Source organism: Erinaceus europaeus, chromosome 2, assembly GCF_950295315.1.
Source record: "Erinaceus europaeus chromosome 2, mEriEur2.1, whole genome shotgun sequence".
Classification (NCBI taxonomy): Eukaryota; Metazoa; Chordata; class Mammalia; order Eulipotyphla; family Erinaceidae; genus Erinaceus; species Erinaceus europaeus.
Window position 1 is genome coordinate 182,327,748 of NC_080163.1, and position 12,270 is coordinate 182,340,017.

General features: G+C 53.4%; 1 protein-coding gene across 1 annotated transcript in view; it reads left to right on the forward strand.

The window, feature by feature from the left end:
• Positions 1-3,017: 3,017 nt before the first annotated feature.
• CHST8 (carbohydrate sulfotransferase 8) overlaps positions 3,018-12,270 on the forward strand; it is a 152,302-nt gene continuing 143,049 nt past the window's right edge. Inside the window, exon 1 of the mRNA XM_007539475.3 lies at positions 3,018-3,378. The gene's annotated coding sequence lies outside the window, so the exon portion shown is untranslated. The remainder of the gene's footprint in view (positions 3,379-12,270) is intronic.

A 12,270-nucleotide genomic window follows, 5' to 3' on the forward strand; every position in this document is an offset into this window, starting at 1 on the left:
GCTGGCACCAGAACGAGCTGAAACAGACCACTTGCTCCACTCTATGATGTTCTTCTTTCTTCTGTGGGATATGGGAGACTTGGACTCCCAAACTTGCCATTCGTGTTCCAAACCCCTCTGGAGCACAAAGTTGAATCACTTTTTTTTTAAAATTATTTATATAGAAAGGAAGAAACTGGGGGGAAGAGGGAGATAGAGGAGAGAGAAAGGGAGGCATGTAGCGCTGCTTTACTGCTCATGCCTTACCCCCCACACACACACACAGGTGGGGACCAGGGCTTTGAACCCCCAGTCTTTGCACATTGTTATATATGCACTCTACCAGGTGTGTTTCTGCCTAGCCCCAGGACACAGTCTTGCTTGCTCTCTACCAAAACAATGTATTTACCACTGCACTGTCTTCAGTCCCTGCCAAAAGGTATGGGGAATCTCTGCTCCAGGGAATGATCTGGAGGTAGAGTGAGGGAAGGGTGTGGTTTGCCTCTTGTCCTCTACCCTTTAAGCTCCTTTTAACATTGTCTTCCTTAGGGTATGAGTTGTGGCCTTAGGGGGCCATCTAATACAAAGGCTTTTTTAAAAAAAAAAAAATTTTTTTACCTTAGTTGGGATGCAAAAGGACAAGTTTGCCACTAATCTTGCAGTAGAGACACACATATCAAAACCCGCCAGCGAGAACACAGGACTTCATGCCGGGGATTTGCAGTCTCTCCGCCTCCCTTGCTGCAGAGGCCGAGTCTGACTTTCACAAAAGGGCAAGCAGCCCTTGGCAAAGCCCAGGGAGGAGAACTCGGTGCCTGTCAGTGCCAGGGACCTTGGAGCTCTCTTGAGGGGTACCCTCATAGGGCCTCTGTAAACCAAAAGGGAATCTGAATGAAAAATGGAGAAATGTGCTGTGTGGGGGAAGGGATGCAGCATTGTTGATTCCTAGTGGAGTCTGTCTGCATATTAGATGCAAATAACTGCTAATAAGTATGGTTGGAAAAGCTAATGGAAAAACCACCCATCCCAGGAGATGCATGAGGCAGCTGAGAGGGTCTGGGAGCTCCACTCCCTGCGGCCTGGTTGTGGGAAAATCTGTGCAGAGTCACCCTTTTGGAAGTAGAGCTTGTGTAGACTTGTCCTGTGGAAGCACTTGTGGTCAAGAGTCCCTTCCTGGTTGTAGGGAATGGAAACACTTATCATGCTCTTTCTTTAGCCCCAGGGAGACAGACAGTGGAGAGAGAGAGAGAGAAAGAGAGAGAGAGAGACTGAGAGACTGAGAGCCAGTGTTAGTTTGTCCATGGGAGTATGCAGAAATTCCCTTGATGACCAGAACTCTCCAGCAGCTACCTAGCCAACCAGCCAATCTATGTCAGAACCCCTAGGTGGTGAGAGGAGACTGGAGGTGTGGGAGTCAGGGGACCCAAGTTAGAACACTAGGGTTCGTTGGGCAACACACTCTCTGCTCACTTGACTCCTTCTCCTCCTCTACCTCCTCTTTCTCTCTTTCTTTCTTTCCTCCTTTCTTTCTTTCTTTCTTTCTTTCTTTCTCTCCTTTTCAGGAAAAGCACTTTATTGAGGGACTGAGGTGGAGAGGCTCCTGGCGCAGCATGGCCAGACGTCCTAGCACCTCCAGGAACATGCAGCCATGAAAGGGCATCTTCTTTCTTTACACCGCTATGACAACTCCTGGACATGTGTTAGGTAAATATTCTACTGCCTTGTGCTTTTCCTGACAACTGATCCTTTATTCTTGACTTTATACATGTCTGATCTGCACCTGACTTGGGAGACTTGGAGGATTTCTGCTACATATGTATACACACAACTCACTCCCTCACCCACTCACTTACATGGCTAGTGCAGCAAGGCTGGATCCAGCAGTCTGGGACTGGACCAACCTCTGAACCCAGTCTTGGAGAGGGAACCCTAGCAAGATATGTGGTTTCCTGGGTGAAGTAGAGGAGCGACTGAGATCTGTCAGAGCTTTTTCTCTGCCAGGACAGCCCTCTTTTTGAGCTTCAAGGGCCTTGAGTTCAACCCACTCAGGCCAACTGATTGGTAGGTAAAAAGACGAAAGTAAGTATTCTTCATTATCTTTAGTGAAACGTTTCTCTGCTTTTTTATTTTTGTTGTTGTTGTTAAATACTTGGCGTCCCTTCAAGACTACAGATGACAGACAGATTGACCCATTTTCTAGAGTTCCTTGAGAAGCTGGCCTATCCCACCTTTCTGGCACCTGCCTGCCCTCTGCAGGCGGGGCTGCGTCTAGTCAGGAAGAACAAGCAACCGGATCACATTCCAGGTCGCCCTCCCTGCTCTGTCCTGGCCTTGTGTGGCCGTGGATGTGTCACATGCCCATTCTGTCCCTCGAGGCGTGAATGAGGAGGGGCAAGACTTTGTTCCCATCTGCTCCCAGCTCTCTGATCAGGGACTTCAAGGAGGCGGGCTTCAAGGAAGAGTCATAGGGCACTTTGGACAACATCCAGAGCTCCCAGGAACCCGGGGACCAGTGCAGCAGACAAAAGGCTGGGGGAACTGGAGACTTAGTCCGAATTCTTCTGAGGTGGGATCCCAGGCAGCGCTCCGACTCTTTCTCCGGATCCGCGCTCTACGCACCAGCAGCCCCGCACCCCGCGCCCCGCACCCCGCGCGGCTTCCAGTCTTGGGCGCGCCCCCAGCACGCTCGGATGTCGCCTTGTCCTCTGCCCGGGCCGAAGCCGGCGTGCCGCTCAGTGAGGCAGCGGCAGCGCTCTGGTCTGGGTCTGGAGCGTAGGGGCAGCCGCGACTCCAGCTCTCGGAGAAGCCGGGCGAGGGGCGCGGCCGCCCCCAGCTTCTCCCCGCTGCCGGCGGACCGCGCCCCAGCAGCGGCTACTTTGGAGCGCCCGGCACCAGGGAGAAGCTGGAGGCGGGAGGCGCGCGGGCTGGAAGGGCGCCTCCGGCTCCCGGGAGGTGCACTGGGACCGGAGGAGCAGGCCCCCGCCCGCAATCAGCACCGCGGGGCGGGGCCCAGGCCGGGGGCGGGGCTCCGGGCGGGCGCGGCGCTATTTCCAGATTCGCCTGAGGCTTCGCTCGCACTTCGCCGGGAGCCTTCCTGGCGCGCGAGCCATAGCTGGCGCCTACAAGGGAGGCGGCGGGCTGCGGGGGTCGGCCGGGGCAGGGGGTCCGGGGCCGAGGGGGGGACACGCCGCCGCGCCCTCGCCCGCGCGCTCCGGCCACCAGCCCCGCGCCGCTCCCTCAGACGCCTCACGGGCTTCCCCTCCGAGCAGGAGCCGGAGCCGAGCCCGAGCTGGGGCGGAGGCTGCCCCTGCCGGCCGGGCGCCGCGAAGCTGGGTGCTTGGCGTGGAGCACCGCGCCCGGGCTGGAGGTGCCTACCACCCGGCAGACAGACAGCGCCAGGTACGTGCGCTGCGCCCCCGCCCCGCCCCGCCCAGTGCGGCCGCCCGGCGGGCGGGGAGCGGAGGGGAGGAGCCGGCGGCGGGGTCCCGGGAGGGCGGGGACTGCACTGCGCCCGGGAGCGGCGAGTGGAGGGGCCCGGGAGTCCGAAGCCGCGGGCGGAGATGGGGCGCGCGGGGTTCCGCTCCGGTCGCACTTTGGGAACCCGCTCCAGCAGCGGGAACTTTAATTAGACTTTCGCTCCTCGGGTGGGACTCGCCGGCGCGCGTCTGTGGACCGCCGCCCCCTGGGAACCCCGGGTCCCCGCGACTTCCCGCGACTCCCCGGCAGCTCTTCCACATCCCTGGGTGGATCGCGCAGGGTGGCTGCGTCTGGCGCCCATAGGACCGGACCGGTGTGCCCCGGGCGCGCGGGGGTTTTCCCGCGCTCGGGCGGGGACTCGGGGGCGCGGGGCAGCTGGCAGGATCGAGAAGGAGTCTGGGGGCTGCCTGGGCCGAGGCGGGTGCCCCTCGCGCTGCACCGCGCGCTTCCCCACCCCGAGACTTTCCTGGGTGCGGGCCTGCTCAGTCCTCGAGGCGAGCGTGTGCGTCAGCGAGCGAGTGAAGGTGTGTGCGTGCGTGTGTCCGCGGGTGCGGGAGCCGGAGTGCGGACTGGGAGGGGATCCGCTCTGCGGTGGGACTCGGCGGCGCTCCGGAGGCAGCGGGCGGCTGCGGCTGCAACCCCAGCGCGGGCTCCTCCTCCCGCACCCCGGCTCTGCCCTAGCCCAGGCCGGCGGGAACAGGTGAAGGCGCGCCCCGCGGCTCCCGGCTGTTTTCTGGCCGCCGTTCAGGTCGGGAGGACTCCTGGGCGCGGGACTCCAGACGCCCCAACTTTCGCGCCGCCCTTCTGGGCCCTGCATCCCCCCCCCCCCATCCGAAGCCCGCATGACTGCTTCCTAGCGCCCTGGACTGAGTGTCTCCACCTAGAACTGGGACCTATCCTGGGACTCGCTGGGCTGCAGCCCTCTCCCACCCTGAACCCTGGTTGGCTATATTAAGGGGACCGGACTTACAGGCCCTTCTGTAGTAGAGGTGGCTGATTGTCAGGACCATCCGGGCCCTGGCAGACAAACAAGCCCCCACCCTATCCTTCTGTGCTAGCAAGCTGTACCACACTCACTCTATTTGATAGCCTCTTCCATCCAAGTTCACCCTGACCTTTTTCCGTGGGGCAGAGGAGAATGTTTCCTAAGTCCTTCACTGTAACAGTAGGCTCTCTTTAAAATTGCCTAACTCTCTCTGTGTGTAATTTCCTCGGACCCCTCCCTCTCCCTCTTTCTCTCTTTCTCAAAGACAAAGGGAGGGGTAATATTCTGCTCCCTGCTGGATACTGTCATTTAATCCAGACATTCCTGTCTGTATATGAGGATAGGGTATGAAGGGGAATGGAAACACGTTCAGAAACCTTCACCAGAATTGTCTCTCAAAGTGACCCCAGAAGGAATAAAGCTCTGGAACCTGAAGACATGCGACCTCACAGAATGACTGAGGATCCAGTAGCATATGGACACAGAAAAATCTCAGAGTCTGACTGCAACTCCATCCCCTGGCCTGCTCACCCTGAAACACGTGAACAGACACTACTTATTTGTTTATTTGTTTATTTAACGGCCATCAGACTCTTGTCAAAGTGAATGACGTTTCCCAGATACTGATTTTTTTAAAAAGACCCCAAATTAAAAGGTCAAGGCTTTCTTCAAGCAAGATCAGAGGTTAATTATTTATAGAGAGACATCAATCAGCCAGCTTGGGGGCTCATTTAGAAATTGCTTTAGTGAACAACAACAACAAAAAGGCATTTTCTGATTCGACCCAGCTTCAGCTGGGAGAGGAACAGGCTTGTCTGACCTCTTGGGCTTGGCAAGAGCTTTCTTGGACTGTGAGGGAAAAAGGATGCTTTGTAACTCAGCCTGCTGCTTGAGAAGCCTTCTTCATCTCGAAGCCAGAATACCACTTGGGAAATTTCATGCACATTTGCCATGTCTCTGTAATGAACATTTACTGATTACAGCGTATCAAGGGATTTTGATTTTTAAAACATTTATTCAAATCTGTATTTGTGTAAGCTAGTAAGTTGGACAAAGTTTGGTAACTTCTTTTTCTTTCTCCCTTTCTTTTTCTTTCTTTCTTTTTCTTTCTTTCTTTCTTTTTTTTTTTTCCTTCCTGGATGATCTTAGTGGAAAGTGTGCCTGGTGGACTCATCTCAGCATTTGCCTTTGAGTTTATTGAAAGCAGCAAAGTCAGATTCTTCTAATAGGCAATGTCATCCAGGTTGCCTCTCTGCTCTCCACAACTCTGTGCCAGTAGCAGCCTGATCTGGGCTTTTTGTGGTTTTGCTGATGGAAGAGATGGGCGCTTAGAGCTTTTATCTTTGCGGATGCATCTGGTTGGAGGCACCTGCGGTGGGTGCTGGAGCCTTGTGGGGGAGGGCACGACACTCCACTCCTTATCTGCTGTCTGCTTTGGACTCTGGGATGCTTGTTTGAGCTGTACCCATTCACCTCCCTGATTTATCTGGGATGTGGAGCAGGGAGGGAAAAGCTGTGGCCAGGCCAGTAGACCAAGTACTGGGGCAGCTCTTTAATGAACAACTGTGGCAATTAGCATCGGCAAACACTGTGAAGCCAGCACCCAGCTTTTCAGCTAATCAGAAGGTAATGAATTATAAAGGAGATTTATGTAGTGCTGACCCGGGGAGATCGATTTGCCCTGGAGTGGCGCAGCGGGGGATAAAGGAACACCATGGTTTGTTGTCTGGATGTGTAGTAGTGACGAGTGTCTGGAGCCTTGGCGAGCTGACCTGGGTGTTGACAGCCTGGTGACTCAGACAGTCAGATCCCCAGCACTGTCTTTGGAGTCATATGATGTGTCTGATTCCAGAGCAGCTGTGTTCTCTCCCTCCTGGGGAGACACTGCCCCAAAGCAGAGGAAGCCCCTTGGGTTTAGACAGCCAGGGGACAGAGCAGCCCTAGTCCAGTTGGCAGAGGATACTGGAGACACTGTCTCATTTCTCCCAGACCGGAAGGATGCTTGCTTGATCCAGCAGTTGCTAAATCACCATGGCAGAGGATGAGGCATACAAATTGGTGTTGGAAACAAGTTGTGACTTTTACCCTTTCTGAAACTGCCTGTCATTTGTGATCTGTGGTGCTAGCCTGCACCTGCTGGCCCTAAATGCTGCCTCAGCGGGTGTCCAGGTGGGTTGATACCAAAAAGCAATCCTAATTCCATCCTGAAAGCCACCTTTCAGGGAGCAAGAGATGGTCTTTGAGCAGGCAAGGTGCTGGGGTGGCAGACATAGCCACCCTCCTGGGCTGGTGACATGGGTCTCAGTATTCCCTCCTCCTCTACCTCAACAACTGTGCATTTCTGGAAAGTCAGTGCTGCTTGTCGCTGATAACTAAAGACAAGAAACAAGTGGTACGTTCCTGCCAGGCCTTGGTCAGAGCTGACCCTGGCCAGTGACTTTTATTTGAACTACATTAAAGTCATCAACATTGAAACCTGAAGACTCTTCCTTCCATACCCCCTGCGTCAAATTCACTGTCCCTCTCTTTCATTCTGCCATCAGCCAACATTTAAAAAGCACGCACTGGGTGTCAGTTACTGTGCTGAAGACACCAGGTGAGCCAGACCAAGATGGATCCCTGTCTTTGTGATGTCTGTAGTCTGGTGGGACAGAAGTCTCCTCATCCATCATCACTCAAGGATTCACTCTGAGGGCCCATGGCCATCGCCAAACACAGAAACAACACCCATGAAGAGTCTAGTTGGCAAGAAACAAAAGAAATGTCTGTATGGTTATGAGGCCTACAAGAGAGTGATCTGACTAGACTATGTGGGTGGGTGGGGGAGTACACCCTGGAGCTAAGATCTGAAGGAAGAGCTGGAACCACACTTGGGAGGGTAGGAGGAGAAAGGAGAGGGCTTGCTTGGAGACAGATAGGAGAGTGCCTGCTGGCATGTCCGCCAGTGAGAAGGACCTATGAGAAAGTCCGTGTAGCCAGGAGGATGGAGGAGGGGGAGAGATTCAGCTGAGGATGCAGGTGAGGTCTCCACCATGTAAGGCTTTGAAGGCTGAGGGGGTGGGGAGGTGTGTTTGGACTTGATCATACAAACTGCTGCAGAGTAAGGGGCTGAGTAAGGTGGAGTCTCGGCTCCTTGGAGCAAGGTGCCCTTTCTCAAGAGGATTGCATGAACCTGAATCTGCTAGATTAGGTGGGGAAGCAAAATGGGAAGGATGGGTAGGCCCTTGACTTCTGCATCAATACCAAGAACTGTTAGCCCTCTGAGACAGGCCCCTCAGACCTAGAAGTCCCAGCGCTGCCCACTCTGGTTGACTTATGCCCTCTAGGATTGGGGGTCTGGCCAAGTGTGTGTGTTTGTGTGTGTGTGTGTGTGTGTGTGGTTCTGCCTACCTGGCTCATCTTCCACCTTTCCTCAAAGCCCTTGGATATTCCTCTCCCTTCCCCCCAATTTAGCCTCAATGCACAGGAGCCCACCTTCCTCTGGGGTCAGTTACCCACCCTACTGCTGGCTGGAGGTGGCCTTTGCCTGTAGTTTCAGCCATTTTATTTCCTGGTCCCTGAGAAGTCTGTTACCTGCCACCCACTTGCATTTGATCTGGCTAGTGTTTGCTCCAGCAAGAACTCTTCTTGTCCCCTTCTCTTATTCCAGACCTTACTCCTGAGCTCCCCAGTGACTGGGGGAGCCAGTCTGTGCCCAACTGTGCCCAATGGGAGTGACTGCCCAAGATTCAGAGATCCCAAATGCCAGTGACTTCCCTGTCTCTGTCTGCAGCTCAGCTCAGGCCTATCTCCCCTCATATCCCCCCAGCAGCCATGTACACCTGGCTTTGTCTTTCTTCCAGAGCTGAGGTAGGGGGAGCATATCTATGAATCACCCCACTTCCATGTTGTGCCCATGCTGCTGGCTGCAGGCCCTGAGCCGAGCGGTCGCTGAGCTGCAGGCAACAACCCAGGTCTCTGTCACCTTGTCCTCACTCTGGCTGGGCCGGAGCCAGCTCTTCTGTGGCCAGGGCCAAACTCAGGGACAAGAGGAATGTGAGCCAAGGAGAGGATGCTGGGCTTACAGATGTACTCCCAGGGGCCTCTCTTGAGCTGATTCTTCAGACACTTGGGCTCGTTGCCTGACTAGCTCTGTTTTCTCCTGGTTGCTGCCCTCATCACCATGGACCATGAATGGGCCAGGTACTCATCAGTGAGGAGGTGACACAGAAGACCCCTCCCCTTCCCGCCCCCCTGCCGGCCTCCCCTCACTCTGGCTTGGGTTGACTCATACTTGGCAGACTCACTATCACCACTTTAGAGGCTGCCTCTTCTTGGGAACTGACTCATCTCCCTGGACAAGACCCATCTGTCTAAGACTGGGACCCTCCCTCTCCCCTGGCATGTGGGGGCTCTGCTTCCTGCACACCCAAGTACCCTTAAATACTGGCTGCCAGGCCTAGAGGAGACCAAGCAGGCACAGCATGTCACAGTGTGGTGCACACAACTTTTCCTTGGCCGTCTTGGCCATGAGGAGCTGGGAATGGAGAAGGACTCCGTAACTGCAGCTGGTTGGCAGTGGGAGCTAGACATGAGGTCTGCCTGAGCCAGCGCCATGCAGACGGTGTGGCCACACAGGTTGAATCTAGAGTGTGAGCGCTGGATCCTTCTGTTGCAGGGGAAGCAGGTTCCTGCTCTCAGAGAAGCTCTCTGGGTGCCAAGACAGTGAAGGAAGGCGGGTTCCCAGGTCCAGTGACAACTCTCAGGGAATCTCCAGTGGGCCTCCCAGCATCCAGTCTACCACAGTAGTTGTGACATGAGGAATCAGTGGAATGGGGCTGGGTGGTGGCACACCTGGTTGAGTGCATATGCAACAATGCATAAAGACCTAGGTTCAAATCCCAGTTCCCACTTGTAGGGTGGAAGCTTCACAAGTTGTATTACAGTTCTCTCTCTCTCTCTCTCCCTCTCCTCTTTCCCTGCCAGTTTCTTTCTGTATCTGTCCGATAATAATAATAATATCCTGGAGCCCCGCTTCCCCAGATCCCTGCCCCACTAGGAAAAGAGAGAGGCTGGGCGTATGTTCAGTGGGGAAGCAATTACAAAAGCCAGACCTTCCACCTTCTGCACCCCACAATGACCTTGGGTACATACTCCCAGAGGGATAGAGAATAGGAAAGCTATCAGGGGAGGGGATGGGATACGGAGTTCTGGTGGTGGGAATTGTGTGGAGTTGTACCCCTTAAGAGGTTTTATCAGTGTTTCCTTTATTTTATTTTTTATTCTTCTTTTATTTTTAAAATAAAAATTAAAAAAATAACATAATAAGAAAATAAATACATTTGGTTCTTCCTAAGTATTATTATTATCATTCAGTGGAACTCCATAAGTCAGACAAAACAAACTTCAAAGCAGGAGAGATATACAGCCATGAAGGGCATCCCCAGACAGTGACCCTAACTTCGCAGAGCCAAGTACTTTTTATAAGCTCTTGGTGGACCTAAATGGGAGCAGATTGGCCCCTTCTGGTACTGGTCCCTGTGGTTGGCAAGCAGTGATTGGACCTTCCATAATGCTCCATTTGCATATGGGAGCATATTGTAGTCTATTCCATAATTGGTGGTTTTATCTTGAACAGCTATGGACATCCTGTTCAGGAAATCCTTCCCCCAGAGTGTCTATTTGCCCCTAACCTGCCCCAACCACTTTTTAAAAAAATATTTATTTATTTATTTACCCTTTTGTTGCCCTTGTTGTTCTGTATTGTTGCTGTAGTTATTATTGTTGTTGTTGTTGAGGTCGCTGTTGTTGGATAGGACAGAGAGAAATGGAGAGAGGAGAGGAAGAAAGAAAGGGGGAGAGAAAGAGAGACACCTGTAGACCAGCTTCACCGCCTGTGAAGTGACCCCCTACAGGTGGGGAGCCGGGGACTCGAACCGGTATCTTTACTCTGGTCCTTGCGCTTTGTGCCACATGCGCTTAACCCGCTGTGCTACCGCCCAACTCCCCCCCCCCCCCCCCAGCACTTCTATGTAGTTTTCACCTGCCCTGCTCTGTGTGGGGTCTTTGCACAAGATCCAGAGCTCTGGACACAGTGACATTCATCATGACTGAGCTTCCTGTCAGTCTTTCTGGCCTGACCCAGTCCTTTGGGCTCCTAGCAGTCCTTTGGGCTCCTAGCATCTCTACACTGGTTGAACTAGGGCACTTAATGGGAACTCTAGCCTTGATGGGGTACAGGTCATGCTTCGGACCGTCTGTTTACACTGGTGGGGCTCAGCACATGATTTAAGGAGTCTGTCTACACTGGTCAGGTTAACACCTTATGCATGTCATTGGTCTGCACTGGCTGAGCCATTGCTCTGGCACCTCTGACATTCTCGGCAGGAATCTTCTAGTCTGTCCATTCCCTTCCATACATCTGGACTCAGCTCGATTCCCATTTTCAAGGCACTGGCCATGATGGTTCATTCCCTCAGTTTTCCCAGGTCTTATTTGAATCTCTGGCAGAGGCTGGCTTGGAGCTGGAGGGTGATGTGGACATGGTGGTGCCAGGACCTGGTGACACATGGTGATCTCTGCTGGATGCCCTCCCCTGTCACTGTGCTGGGGGAATGAGCATGCTGCCCCCAGGTCCAGAAGCTGCCTGCTGCTTACACTCTTCCTCACTGAAGCCATTCAGATGTGGCTTACTGCCTGGGTGTGCATGGTACATGGCATTTGTCCAGATTGCTGTCCCCATCTTGCTGTCCCTAGCTCCAATTGTGGGTCTGCTCCACTGATGTTATTTCACCTCCCAAGAGTGGGCCTCATCTGCAAAATTAATTTCATGACCGTTCGTTCATGGGAAGGCACACTATGACTCTTATCAAACCCTTCTCACCCCCACCTGCTGGGGATTTATGTGTCCTTGGAAAACCATGGCAACCAGCTCCATCCTATGCTTGTGACTGAAGCTGGTACTTGGTGTCAGACTGCCTGGGTTCCCATTGGTCACTTTGTGGGCTAAAGGCTCTATAAAGTGGGGGCAATGACAAGGTCCATCCCATTGTACCTAACAGAGAGCCATCCTGTAGTAAATGGTGGCTGTCATCATCGTCATCATCATCATAGTTGTCATTGTCCTCATCGGCGTCGGCATCATCTTTTGTGTTGGGCCTTTCAGTCCCTCTCCACCCCAAGCATAAGAACTCATGTTGATAAAAGGCTTTTTGCTTGATGATGTGATGTTGGTATTCTTCGTGTTGGTTTGGTCCCCTTCCCCCTACCTCTGAGAGAAATGGTTTGGCCCTTGCTAGTTTCGACACCCCCCCCTCATGCTAAGGACGTCCAGAGTCCCAGCAGCAGCAGCCGAGGAAGAATGATGGGGGAAGCACATGGTGTGATTTGCCCGTTCGTGAATAGAGATTAAACTGCAGCTTCTCAGCCCAGCTGTGTGTCCTCGAGTCTCTGTCTCTGGTTGTCTCTGTCTACCGCCACGATGCTAGCCCGGCCTGCTGGCGCCCCCGAACCTTAACAACAATGTGACGCAGACTGAAGAGACTTGTGGCCCCACTGACTGGTATCTCCTCCCCTCATATTCTGCTTTTTATAAGTAGTTACTCACTAATGCCCTTTCCATGTCCTGCATTCCTGGAAGTGTATTTTTTAATATTCAGTAGAGTGTGCATACCACAAAGCATGTCAACTGTGTATATAAGATCCACAAGCAAGCCAGCTCTGCGTGCCAGCAACAGAGCAAGAATGAGAACATAACCATCCCGAGGCTCCTGGGACCCCTGCAAGCACTTCCCCTCCATTGTAACTGCTTTCCTTATTTGTTATGCATAGGCTGATTTTTCTTGTTTTTT